The sequence below is a fragment of the Ambystoma mexicanum genome, chromosome 8, assembly GCF_040938575.1.
Source record: "Ambystoma mexicanum isolate Mex_15411 chromosome 8, UKY_AmexF1_1, whole genome shotgun sequence".
In the NCBI taxonomy this organism is placed as follows: Eukaryota; Metazoa; Chordata; class Amphibia; order Caudata; family Ambystomatidae; genus Ambystoma; species Ambystoma mexicanum.
Genome location: NC_090929.1, coordinates 446,594,826 through 446,609,380, shown reverse-complemented (window position 1 = coordinate 446,609,380; position 14,555 = coordinate 446,594,826). Strand labels below are relative to the sequence as shown.

The following is a 14,555-nucleotide window of genomic DNA, read 5'->3' as shown; positions in this document are numbered from 1 at the left end:
ATACTCCTGTTTTCTTATAGAATCATTGGGGACATTATGCACAAAGCAAACATGTTCACGCTGGCTCTGCCAATATATGGCAGTATCCCCATGTAAGAACATACTACTAGTGGCTGCGCTATAGAAAGTGCCCTGCCACAAATTGTCCAAATTGGCTGCACGATGTAGGCCAGGCTAGACACGTAATGAAAGAATGCCACCCCACAGTAAGAAATCACTAGACTGGCTGCACCAAAATGCCATTTCAACCAAGTAGTAACACTTCTCAAATTCTTTAACAGCAGCACTTTTTACTGGGCCTGTGTGATAGATTGTAGATTAGGGGTGCACAACTTGTTTCACTGCTGGGCGGAATGTACCACACAGGTCCTGTGGCTTACTATAATTTGGCAGGCCTAAAGCTGGAGCCATTGCAAGTGCTTGCTTAATGGTGACAAAGGCATCTCCTGCTTCCTGAGACCATGGCAGGAGTTCAGGGGTCTAATCATGCATGATGTTTAAGGGGCGTAGCTATGGATACGTACCCCAGGACCCACTGTATGCAGTAACTGACTATCCCAAGGAACCCTCTCATCTTATTTGTAATATGGGGTTTGGAACCTTCTGGATCTCTGTAGTCCGATCTTGGGATAAATGACTTTCCCCAACTGAAATCTCATATACCAGGTATCGCACACATGGCAGCCACAAGAAGCCTTGTGACCCTTTTCAGCAAGGGCTTTCAACAGAATGAGAGTCTCCCTCGCATGCTTCCTGGCAGTATGAGGCTAGGGGCAGAACGCCTGTGTACTGCACCAGCATTGAACTTCCTGGGAGCAGAACTGAATCAAGATCTTTCTTTAAAATTTGGGAGAGCGGGGTAGGGCTTTCTATGTATCCCATTGGAAGATGAGTGAACCTATATTGTGTGGATGTATGGGATTTATGGAAATATGCTGAACACAAATCTACAACCGTGAAATACTTGTCTGAGTAGGGAATGTATGACAGGATGGTATCCGGGTTAGGTACAACAGAAAAAGCTGGTAACACAGCTGCATTAACTGCACACAGGCTTTAACTGGCTTCTTTGGGCAATATCGAGGTATTGCAGGGGCTCAGAGTTGGTACAATGATACCATGGCGAAGAAGGGATTCTATCACAGGACAAATACCCCCCATCAGCCTTTCGGGAAATGAAATACTGAGGTACACATGACAGCAGCTTGGCAGGATTTTAAGTAATTTTGACTGGCACGGCATTAACCGTATAACCAGTGTCATTCTCATGGGTTCACCACAATTTGACTGGGACTTGGTCTAACAGTTCCTTTCGAGGAGGACGACAAAGTTGAATCCAAAACAGACAAATGCTGATTAAAATCTCCTCAATGATTACCAATAGATGTTCCTCCAGGTGGACAAGCTTACCCATTTCTACACTACTTGTCCTCTCTATAAAGTTCCAATCTGCCCATGGGGGAGACCTAAATAAAACCGTGCTCATCTTCGGACCGCTCCTGAAAGAGCTGCTGTCTTCTACGGATAATTCGAGCAGTAACCTCATCCACCTGCCTATTACCTAGCTCCCTGTACAAGGGAGGAGTACCATAGTCCAAGGGGTGCCTTCTGCGTAGACCAACATCTTAGTTTTCTCTGAAGGGGATGCCTGCCTTAGTATGCTCCATAGAAGCCACATTGGGTAACTGAAGTGGCTTAACCAATGGTGAGAACATTTCAATAGCTGTATTAGTCCTGGTGGACGGCATAATATTAAAGCAAAGGCAGAAGAATTTCTGGGATCAATATATAGCAGGTACTAAGAAAACAATTGCTGCAGGAAGCTGTACCAAAACAGCAGGAAGCTTTACCTACCAGCACGGTAGGGTCATGCCAGCGCTGTAATCCCTCTCAATAATTACTTCAGAACAACACTAGCCCCTAACTCCATGGAGCCCACTGGTGCACCAGCCGGCAGGAGAGGAGCAGCCCAATATGATTGGGGTGCTCCTCTCCCTATTCCCCGTCCTCACCCTCTTGTAATGGATCAGAATCCCCCCCTTCCCTGGGAAGGTTGTAAAGTCTCTATCTACAATGCCATACGTTTCTTTCTTTTGACCTTTTCGTGAAAGTGTTGTGCAGCTGATAAAACCTCTACCCAACTCCCTTCTTCCCATCCTATCGGTGCTGCCTTAATTCCCTCCGATTCTTTGTTGCAAACCCATTTCAAACTGAGACACCACAACTTGAAGTGCTATAAGACCTGCATCGACGATCCCAGAATATTGTTCAAAACATTGTTTCAAACATTCGAGATATTTATGCAGGATTGTCACCCTTGGCTTGCTTGTATTAATTCATTTTATACCAATCCATCTTTCGAGGGCACATTTCAGTGATAGTTTGTACCAGCCCATCTGTAAATGTTTTCAGGTTCCCAGCAGTGGCAGGTTTGAGCTGGCCAGTTGTTGCACACTTTCAACAGGATAAATGTTTATGTGGGCAGCACTGCTAGCAACAATTTATACAAATCGACACACTTGGAGTGATAACTGTCTATTATAACCCGGGATGTCCTCTTGGAAACAGGATCTTCTTGTATCTTTGGCAATCTATGAACGATATTAAACAAATCAGTAGCACTCGAGGGGGCATGTACAGTAACTATATCACCTCCTCCAGGTAAATGTCTGAGCGGGAATGTACCAGTACGGGTAGTGTCTGTGAAATTCGGGAACCCTTCAAGTGTGGCTGAAGATGGCGAAAAAAAGTTTGGAGAGCTGAGCTTGTATTTCAGGGGTAAACTGGCCGACCATAGAGTTCATTGGTGTAGACTAATGATAGGTTGGCGTTTGTGTAGAGTCTGGGCTAGCCGGTGGATGGTTGGGTGGAACATTTCAAATGGCAGGGTTGTAAGTGTCCAAAATATCTTTAGGACTTTCCTTTAGTGGGCGTTCCCTTTGGATTACGGGATATAAATGTTTGTGAACCTGCAGGTTGGAGTAGTCAGCATTCAGGGATTTAACTTGCTCCTGGAGCTTTTCTATGGTGTCTTTCAGTGCCCTGGTCTTGGACTCACTCTGTCTCGTAGTAGCTTTGGTATACCAGGCTAGATAGCTATCCCATTGCCGTTCGTATATGTGCACCTTTCTTTTCTAATGCCTTCCGTAAGTTTGTTATCCAAGTCAAATGTTCCTTCCTGGGGAAATGTCTAGGTGACTCACTCTGTGTATATTTGTGCCATTATCCAGGTACTTAAATGCTTTGGGCGACCAGTGAGTAAACCTGTAGTGTGCTGGACTTCCTTTAGGACGAAGTGGCATTTGCCTAGACTCACCTTAAACCATTCTCACAGAGGTAGGCCAAGGTATGACGTATTATGGATCCAAGCCTGTTCCTAACTTCATCTGCCTCTGGACGCTATTGTACCCAGTGGCTGGCGCAGTTGGTACGGATCATAGATGACCGCTAAGCCACATCGATCCGGGGGTTCAGGTTTCACCACCCCCCTTCTTGCAGTTACCCACAATCGTACAACCCCTCTACCATTTTTGGACATTTCCAAAACCCACAACAGAAGACGAGGCGATTGGGAGTAGTAAAGATTACCCATATAACACATCTTACGACACAGAGGAAAGAATGCCACCAACCACCTTCATGTTGTCCTGCTAATGAGATTAGGCAGGGTCAGGCACTTAATTGTAATTACTCATACCTGACTTCACTTGACTCTCCCAAGCAGCATAAAAGGCAGAGTGGGAAAGCACACTTGGAACGAGTTGGGGATGCTGAAAGGTCCGAGAAGCCAGATGAAGAACAAAAGAGCTGCAGAGACCCATGGAGACCTGGAGGAGGAGAAAACCGCCCTGACACTGGCCCTGTCAGTTCAGAAGAGACTGCACTCTGGAGAGGGAGCTGTTTCTCTAGAAGACAAGACCAGGGGCAGTTGAGGTTGCCCGGCGGTACCCACAGCAAAACTCCTCCCCTGGGCAGGTGAACCCATGTCTCTGGCGGCCTGGTGGAGAGACCCTGACCTCAGTTCAACATCCCATTTTAGCTCCTGCAGCTCCCAGTGCCAGAAAATGCTGTTTTGCAGAGATGTGAAGTGGGAGCAACATTAGCCCAGTGCATTCTGGGACTAGCAGTTCCAAGAACCTTTTTTTGTGAATGACGAAATTTGAAAAGGGGCTTGAGCCTGGCTGATGGAAACCTTCTTAGTGAGCTGTGAATCGTGAAGGGAGGCTCAAACACGACTTAAGGAAGCCTTCAATGTGAACTGTGCTGCATGAGAGAAGGCTCGGGCCTGGCTGAGGGAAGTCTTCATTGGGAACCTTGAGAGCTTGAAAGGAGGTAAGCTGCGCCTGACCGAAAACCTTGCCGAACAAAGCAGCACCAGTAAAGACAGCACAACCGGCGAGTCAGATTGACTGAATTTGGGAGACCAAGAAAAGATACCGTAGACAAAGTGGTCCGGCGCCACGTGGGTGCTGATTCGAAAGTCTCTATTAGGTATCAAGGTAAACCCTGCGCACATTCAAAAGTCTTCAATAGTTTAATGTCCATCACAATTGGTCCAAGCCCAAGTGAGGGAGACTAATTGAGTGAAAGAAAGGGATCTCAGCCCGGCTCAGGGGGATCTGGGGTGAACCGTGAATCACCCGAGAGAATTCTTTGAACATTGGGGGTCATTCCGAGGTTGGAGGTAAGGGATTACCGGCGCCTGTAAGGGCACCGATGGCGGTAATCCCTTACCTCCGTATTCCGAGTTCCCTTTGCGGGTCCCTCTTTACCTCTTTACCTCGAGTAAATTACGGGACCTGCAAAGTGACCTTGGAGTAAATTACAGCACCGTAATTTACGGTGCCGTAATTACCTCCTTCCCCATTCCCATTGAGCCCTATGGGGGCAGAAATGGGGATGGGGAAGGGCTATGGTGAATGGGGAATTACCGGTCCATCCAACCTTGGAATGGACCGGAAAATACTCCATTCACCATGCCGGTATTCCATGGAGTAAATAGCCCCATGGTTGCCAACCATGGAGCTATTTACTCCATGGTGTAGTCCTAACTCGGAATGAGGGCCATTGTTTTGAAGGGGATCTGAACACGGAAGAGGGGGAATCCAACGTTGTTTATTTTGAAAGGGATCTGAGCCCGGCTGGGGGTGGAGGGATCCAGGAAAAACACCCAAATTGAATACAAGTAAAAGGAAATGAAAGTTTGTGTGTTGTTTTGTACACCAGGCCCTCTGATTCAAGACATTTGCAAGAAGTAAAGGGGCTTGGACACAGAAGGTCCTGAACTGTGAAAATAGAACTGTATCCTCGTGCCGCAGAAGCCAGAATGTATGCTTTGCTCGAGTGATCCACATTGCCTGTGCTGAAAACGTGGAGAAGAGAGGCCAACGGCCCGAGCATCATGATATATCATTTTGTGAACACTTCTTTCTTTTTCATGAACATTACCCCACATTATTTGTAAATTAGTGGTAAGGATTGGCAATATGTTTTTTTAGTATAGGCCCTTTTATTTTGACAAGACTGCACTAGGACTGCATTAATATTATTTGTTGGCCATAGCTTGCTCCCATCTGAAGATTTAGGTTCAGCTAGACGTTTATCACACACTTGCGGAAGTTCAATGTACACCATTGAACTGTGGTCACTTGTGTCTGTCTTACTGTTGATACCATGCCTTCCTTACACTACACCATATTATGATGCAGCAGCATGCTTAGGGAGCACAAACAATGTTCTATTCCAGATTTCCCCACACATAACCTGAGTATATACCCTAGGTATCTCTAAGCTCCCCAATCCATCACAGCCTTATGTCCATACCCTGTTCCACTCACCAAAACAGAAAGTAAGTTCCCAAGTGGATAAATTGCCCACAGGTCACGAAATGAACTCCAGAGATGTCGGGATACAGGAAGGAGGTAAACTAACACACATGGGTGAACGGGTAGCCTCAGGAATATATGCAGACCTCCCCTCGTACTACAGGTGCGCGACTAGAATATAAGCCCCTGCCCAGCTTAGAGGGACCCTGAACTGTTTGAACACCCGAGCATCCCTCGGGAAACCCCTGGCCTCTTGGTAAGGAAACACCTGATGCACATCATGAATGGTTTACTTAATGAGGTCGCTGTTTATGGTAGTCAGAAAACTTGGTAATCTGAAGATTAATTGGTTGGCGTATGCCGACGACATTGTCGTCTTTGATAAGACGTAAGTCGGACTGCAGCGTTTATTGAATGAATTGATGGAGTGCACACAAGTCAATGAATTAAAAATTAACCCCGAAAACTCAAAGATTACTATCTTCAAACAACCATTAAGGAAGATTAAACCCTTTGTCTGGCAAATGGATAATCTGACAATTCCCCCTTCTAAGGAGGTGATTTATCTGGACACGTTATTCAATGCTTTTCCAACTAGGCTTGATTTTCTATCTGCAATGGACCTAAAGGTAGGTAATCTGGTCTCTCAGATGAAGAAAATTTGCCTACAGTAATGTAAATTCTCACTTTTGCCATTAATAAAATTTTATGTGGGGAAAGTTGTACCAGTTCTCACATTTGGTATGGAATGTAATTTGTTGGCCTATCATGTGGATTGGGACAAGATTGAAAGTAAAATCTGGAAGAAGTCCCTGGGCCTCCCAGATTGTGTCTAGTTCTCCTGCTTAAGATTTGAGCTTGGTTTTATCTCCCCGGAAAAATTGGTTGGAGTGGCAATGGATCTCTTGCTACCGATTGATCTTGGCCCCTGCCGAATCATCACTTTATGAGGTTGTAGCTGTCTCCATGTTGAAGTCCTCTAATCTATTATTAAATACCTTGAGGGCTAGATGTGTTGAAATGCTTACCCTTTCTGATTCAGATGCTGATATACTTATTCACAATCCCTCAAAAACAAAGGAAAGTTTACATCGGATGGACTAGATAAGAACTACGGATAAAATGAGGAGCACTAAACTGTCTGCATCCCCCTCACCAATAGCTAAACCAAGATCCCTCCTGCCGCAATAGTTGAAGAAATCGGCAGATACAAGAACACGGATGGATTTTCTAAGACTAAGGCTTAATTTGTGCCTACCATGGAAATCCTCCATGTTCGTTTTAATGATCTACATCCCACTAATCTGTGCGATAAGTGTAATGCTAATGTAATTCAGACAATTCGTCATCTTTTCACTGAGTGTGTCGGGAGTTGGCACGTGAGAGTTTCTAGATTCAAACGTTTTGTGTACGACTCTGACTCTCTCCTCTCAGATATGTTTTGGGATAGATTAATGTCTGCAATGAAATGTTTCTTATGTTTGAGGTGGTCTCAGTTTTAAAAGAGCTTAACCTGTTAAGGGGAAGGCATATGCTTTGCCAAGAATTTGAGGTCTCTTGTCTTGTTCTAATTAATCCATGCCGCTCCTCTTTTAACTTTTTTGTACTGCTTATCTATGTTAAATTGATGCATTTCTTTTTGAATTTCTCTTTTTTATGTTGTGTTAAAAGTCCTATTCATTTGGCTAATGCACAATAAATAACACTTTTAAAAAAGGTAGTCAGAAAACAAGGCTGGAAGAAATGTCATGGGCACAATGCAGGGAAGATTTGGTACTACATCTTCAGAGAAAGATGCATATAACAAAGAAAAGAGATGCAATCCCTGGACTGCAGCAGCCGTGGGCCCACTGCTGTGGATGTCTGAGGAGCCTGGAATGCTTCTATGGATTTTTCCACGAGAGGCGTTTGGATGATACTGTATGTTAATCATGCTTGGGTTGCCAGTGTTGGCAAGAACCAGCATCTAGAAGGAATCCCTTGCAGATCCCCCTCCCCTCACTAGCCAGGTATAGCATCAGGAGCTGCTACTACACACAACACTGTGAACTGGAGATTATGGTCTGCATAGTAGTGCGCTCAGATAATGGATGAGTGCATGGGCCCACCCGCCAAGCAGCAATGGCTGGCGAGCTTTTAGTTCCCCTCCAAGTGCACCAACCACAGTGCTCACTTACTGTGTAGATCCAGCTAAAGCCGCTTAAACAATTTGAGTGGGTGAAACACTCCAGAGTACATAGGGAAGAGTAAAAAAGAGCGGTGTTGGAAGCATGCAGTCCAAGGCCGTGTGTGGTGGAGCTGTGAGGAGGAAAAGGTACAGAGGAGAGAATGCAGAGGTAAAAGGAAGTAAAGAGGAGCAGATTGCAGGATGAGGTTAGGGATAGAAAGAGGAGCAGAGGCAATTGTGCTGCAAAGGAGCATTCAGAGGATGAGGGGAGAATATCAGAGATAGAGTGGATGTGGAAAGGAGCAATTAGGAGGGGTATAATATCAGCCAGAGGTGGAGGAACAGCAAGGAGGTGGAAGGGAGCGCATTATAGAGCAAGGGAGGAGTGGACATGGAGGAACTAAAAATAAGTAATGAGGAGGATGAAAGAAGTCCAGCAAGTGAGAAAAGAAGCATTAAGGAGGGAGAGAAGAAGAACATTGAAATAAAAGAATAGGAAAGAGAGATGGGTGGTGGGGAAGCCAATCAAGAGCGTGGCAGAACATTGAGGACAGCGAGGCATAAGAAGAGCGGAGAGGTGAAGGCCAGAGAGAAGTAAAAGAGAATTGCAAAATAAAGGTGAACGTTTGTTACGGTCTGAGCCTTTGGAGAGACCCTTAGCTTGGTGGAGTAGTACGCAGGGTGGTCCTTTACAGCCTACCAAGAGGTTAAACCTGACAGGCCCAGGACCCAACTCAATAACACGAAAGATCTTTTCTGATGCCTGGCCCATGTCTTCATGACCCAAGGCACTGAGGGTAGCTGGCCGTTTTTGATGAGTAGAAATGCAACCTACATGAAATGTCTACGAAAGCCAAGCAAGTGAATCTTAAGAGTCAAGAAAGAAATATGCTCCACTTAATCCTCAAAAACTCTGACTTTTTGTTTCCTGCTAGAAAGGCAGAGTTCGAGGGAGAGGGGGACAGACTGAGGATCACAATCCCATAGCGAAACTTAGTGTGTTTATATTATGTTGACTTATGAATTCCCTCTAAGTGATGTGACAAATCGCATAGAGCCCCCCCGTAAGGCTGAGGAGGTGATTCTGATTCTCAAGACCCTTCCTAGCGGTCAAGGCCAGTGGTACCCCTCCTCTGGGGACATGGACTCCTGTTCCTGTGAGGAACTCCGTAGACCACCTACCTTCTCCAGCATGGGGTCTGGCATGGATTCACATGCTCATGAATATTCCCCGTCGTCAGGCTGGGAATCCTCGGTAAAGAAAAAACCAGTATCAGTTTCGTTTCTGATCTGTCTTTCGTAGTAACAACTAATCACTGGTCTCTGCGTCATACTGACCACAGCCAATGACTGCCCTCTACCTAAGCACCGCCTCTGGCAGCCATCTTCAGATTTTTACCGCACGTTCATGTGTTGGGATCCTCGTGCTATTGCTCTCGAGCGTTAGTGCTATTTTTTTCACGTTTTTTCTCAAAAACTTCGTTTTTTCGGTCAAAAGAGCCTCAAGCTCCACCGACTCTCCATCCGATCAACGGGGAGCGGACCATGAAGGACCGCCATCAACGTCTCGCCAACTGGCTGGAAGGGAAGAGCCCGTCCGGCGAGAAGAAGAGGAAATCCGAGCGGTCTTCTAAGACCTTTGAGGACGCCCCGGCGACGGGGGTCCAACATAAGGCCAAGCACCGCGAGTCCGCTGGCACCGGGAGCGCCGAACGGTCGGGCTCTACGGGCGCCAGGCTGGGCGCACCCTCCCCGGCACCATCAACCACAAGCCAACGCTCTGGGTCGGGTAAGAGGAAGGCCGAGCAACCGGCGAGGCTCCTGGAGAGGCCCCGGTCGAGCTCGAAGACGGAGGGGGAGCGAGGCAGTGTCCCCCCCCCTCAAGGATAAGGCGGTGAGCGCACCTAAGGTGGTGAAGGCCTTAATCCATCCGGCCAAGCCCTCTATCGAAACTGTCGCGGCGGCCCTGGCTCAGCCTGTGGAGGCTACACCAGTGGTGGCGACTTCGGGGCTCAGAGTCTCCCTGCCACCTCGGAGGGAGTCCTCTTTTGTGCCCATCGATAGGACCCCCGTGAAATCCCCCGTGGGGAAGAAAAAGGGGAGGCAGGGCGTGTCGTAGATTCGGCCTCAACCTCGGAGGAGGAGCTGGTCGAGGTCTTAAGCCACGGCCTCGGCGTGGAAGAAGACCGGCCCGTCGGGATGGATCCCGACGCAGGTGACGACGACATCGTCGAGGGTACCGACGGGGCCCCTGATCGCCCGTCGGATTCCCCTCTGCCAGCGCCGTGAGACAACTCGGCGGCCATTTTGTTGGCCATACAGTCCTTATGCTCAGAGATAAGGACGAGACTACCGTTGCCGACGGAACCTCTCCCGTCGGGGGACCCAGAACCGGGACCTTCTGGTGTTCCCCCTACCAAGAAAAGAAGGATCCACCCTCCGCCTCCTTTTCAGCCGTCGCGCCCCTTCCAGCCCTCCTCCCCGTCCACCCGAGGGGATGATACGGGGACTGACACGGCAGCGACTGGTACGGACGACGAGGTATACGACGAGGATGTACCGTCGTCGCCTCCCACCAGGGCTTCTCCGCCCGACGAGATTGGATCGTTCCACTCCATGATCGCCAGGGCATCCGAGCTTTTCCAACTCTGCCCTGAGGAGAAGAAGGAAGGTTTCCTTTATCAGCGGCGCGAGGCCAAGAGGAAGACGGTCCTTGCAGTGCCTCTATTGGACGACATTTGGGATGAGGGCCTCACCCTCCTCAAGAACCCTTCCACGACGCCAGCTAGAAGAGACCGGTACGAGAAAAAGTACCGGGTCCCGGATACGGCCCCCCTGTGCCTCCGGGCGCAGCCTACCCCGGACTCCGTCGTCTCCGCGGCGGCCAGGAAAAAAGCGGGGGGGGGGTGCGGCCTCCACATCGACTTCCCCACCGGACGGCAAGGGAAAGAAATTGGACGCTATGGGACGCAGAGTCATCTCGTCTGCAGCGACGACGATTAAAGCGGCCAACGCCTTGGCTATCGTGGCCCGCTACGACAGGGAGCTCTGGTACAAACTGGCTCCCCTGCTGGACTTCTTGCCGGACGACAAGAGGGCAGAGGCCCTGGAGATCCTGCAGGAAGGTGAGGTGGCTTCGGACCACGCCATTACCGTTGCGACGGACATCGCCGACACTGGGTTCCGCCAGTTGGGCAACGGCGTTTGCCTTAGGCGGCGTGGATGGCTCAAGGCTACGGACTTCCGTCAAGACGTTCAGACCAGAGTCCTGGACATGCCCTTCGATGGGAACAACCTGTTTGGTAAAACAGTGGACGATTCCCTTCAGGCCATTAAAGCGGACACCGAGACGGCCCGGGCCCTTGGAGTTCTGCAACAACGACGGACGCCCTTTCGGAGCAGCGGAGGCAAGGGCGCCTCCAAAGGTTCCGGCGGCGATTTCTCCACCTACCGTCAAGCGGCCCGCTCGTCGTCTCAGGAGGCCTACAGAGGACGAGGCAAGTCTGGCGGACCCCGCCGTCGTCGCCAAGGAGGTCAAGGCGGCAAAGCCTCGTCGAAGCAGGATTGAACCGGCCGTGGGGTCGGGCCCCCACCGAAGCACCCCGGTGGGAGGCCGGCTGGCGAGCTTCGTCAGCGTGTGGGAGTCCATCTCCACCGACCGTTGGGTGCTGGACGCCTTGGCCCGGGGCCATGCGCTCGAGTTTCAAAGAAGGTGCCCGCGCGTCCCCCCCGTGGCCAGGAAAGAACTTCACGTCCCTCAACTTCTCCTGGAGGTAAAGGCGATGCTCAGGAAGGGCGCCATCGAACTCGTCCCAAAGAGGCTTCGGGGCTCCGGAGTTTACTCGAGATACTTCCTCGTGAAGATGAAGACGGGGGGATGGCGCCCCATCCTGGACCTGCGACGTCTGAACAAGTACATCAAGGCGCAAAAGTTCCGGATGGTCACCCTCCAGCACGTCCTGGGTCAGCTGGAGGAAGGAGACTTCCTGTCGTCGTTGGATTTGGAGGATGCCTACTTCCATATTCCCATCCTAAAGGGGCACCGAAAATTCCTCAGGTTTGTGGTCCAAGGGCGTCATTACCAGTTCAAAGCCCTCCCCTTCGGACTACGGTCGGCACCCAGGGTGTTCACCAAGTGCCTCGCACCGGTGGCGGCGCAGCTGCGCCGCGAAGGGATCCACGTCTACCCCTACCTGGACGACTGGCTCATCCGAGCCAAGACGAGGGAGCTCGCCGTGGTTCACACGGCAAGGACCGTCCAACTTCTCACGGACTTGGGATTCTCCGTGAACTACGCCAAATCACACCTGGTACCCGCGCAAGACGCTCTGTTTCTGGGAGCGAGGCTCAACACAGTGTCCCTTCTGGCCTCCCCGTCGGAGCAGAGGACCAGGACCATCCTGGGCAAGGTGCAGCGGATGTTGGTGGCCGACGCGGCCAAGGTGAGGTCCTTCAAGTCCCTCCTCGGAATTATGTCTTCCTGCATCTACCTCATTCCCATGTGCAGGCTCCGGATGCGCCCGTTGCAGGAGTTCCTGGACGCGCGCTGGATCCAAACGACGGGCAGCTTCGAGGAAAGGATCACACTCGACGAGAGTTTCTGACGAGCGATCCGGTGGTGGGGCACCCGCGCGCATCTGACAGCGGGCATGGACTTCCAGACCCCAGCCCACCAGGAGACAGTGACCACGGATGCCTCCCTGGAAGGGTGGGGAGCGCACACCGAAAATCTGCACGCAAGAGGCCTTTGGCTCCCGACGGAGAAATCCCTACATATCAACGTCCTGGAGCTCCGTGCAGTGTTTTGGGCCCTCAGGTCCTTCCTTCCGTCCCTCAAGGGCAAGGTGGTGAGGATCTTCCCCGACAACACCACCACCATGTTTTACATCAGGAAACAGGGCGGAACCAGGTCCCCAGCACTGTCCAAGGAGGCGCAGGACCTGTGGCATTGGGCAGTCGCCCAAGGGATGTTTCTGGTGCCGTTTCATCTGGCAGGGATAAAAAACACCATCGCCGACTCACTCAGCAGGGAGGTGCGCTCGTGCCACGAGTGGGAACTACGGCAGGATCTAGTGGATCCCCTCTTCCGACGGTGGGGCACACCCCAGATCGACCTGTTCGCGACGGCGACGAACTCCAAGTGCCGGAGGTTCGCCAGCAGGTTTCCCCAGGCGAGGAGCATGGGCGATGCTTTCTCGTTCCCCTGGGAGGGCCTGTTCCTCTACGCGTTCCCTCCTTTGCCACTGCTAATCCGGCTCGTCAACCAGCTCAAGAGGTCACGGTGCAGGATGATCCTCGTCGCACCTGCGTGGCCGAGGCAGATATGGTTCCCGGACCTTCTGGACTTGTCAGCGTCCCCGCCAATCAAGCTGCCGGTGGACGCGGATCTGCTCTCCAGGGAAGGAGGCGCCATCCTCCACCACGACCCGAAATCGCTGAACTTGCAGGCCTGGCTCCTGCAGCGCTAGAGTTTGGAGGATACGACATACCGGCCGACTGCAGAGAGGTTCTTGCAAAGGCCAGGGCGTCCTCGACTCTTAAATGCTACGGACACAAATGGAAGAGGTTTTCTGTCTGGTGCCACGCACAGAAGATTAACCCTCTATGGATTACGGCTCCCCAGGTACTGCCGTACCTGCTGACGCTGGCCAAAGCTGGACTGGCACACGCTTCCATCAAGATTCATCTTGCTGCGATCTCCCGATACACCAGAACCACGGGCCGGTCGTCCCTGCGGTCTCATCGTCTGGTGAAAGAGTTCATGAAGGGACTGTTCAGATCGTTCCCGCCGGTGAAGGCGCCGGCCCCGGCGTGGGAGCTCAACGTGGTGCTGACCAAGCTCATGGGACCTCCGTTCGAGCCTCTGCACTCGGCCCCGTTGAAGTTTCTGTCGTGGAAAACAGCGTTTCTTGTGGCCATCACCTCCGCACGACGGGTGGGAGAGATCCAGGCCCTTTCCTGCAAGGCCCCGTACTTGACTTTTCACGACACGAGGGTAGTGCTCAGGACGCACCCCTCCTTCATGCCCAAGGTACCGTCGGACTTCCATCTCAACGAACCCTTGGTGTTGCCTGTGTTCTTCCCGTCGCCTTCGTCGCCGGCTGAGAGGACTTTGCACTCGCTGGATGTGGCTAGAGCGCTGAAGTTCTACGTGGACCGCACAAAGTGTTTTCGGAAGACGTCACAACTCTTTGTGAACTTTGGGCCTGTCAATCAGGGGAAGGCTCTCTCGAAGGCTTCCATTTCCAGATGGCTCTCCGGCTATATCATGTACTGTCATCGGTTGGCAAACCGACCGCTGCCTGGCCGTCCGAGAGCCCATTCCACCAGAGCGATCGCAGCTACCACGGCGTTCCTTTCTGGTGTGCCCCTGCTGGACATATGCAGGGCTGCTACGTGGAGGTCGACGCACACCTTCACGAAATTCTACTGCGTCGATCGGGATTCCAGGGAGGAGTCCAGGGTCGGCCAAGCAGTGCTGCGCAACCTGTTCGCCTGAGGTGAGCCTGGTGAGGAGGTAAGATGCTTAATGTTGAGTTTGATGTAATGCTTAATGTTGAGCC

At 50.9% G+C, this 14,555-nt stretch overlaps 1 protein-coding gene across 3 annotated transcripts in view; it reads left to right on the top strand.

Annotated features, from left to right (window-relative positions):
* H6PD (hexose-6-phosphate dehydrogenase/glucose 1-dehydrogenase) overlaps positions 1–14,555 on the top strand; it is a 155,413-nt gene that overhangs the window by 126,986 nt on the left and 13,872 nt on the right. The window lies entirely within an intron of this gene.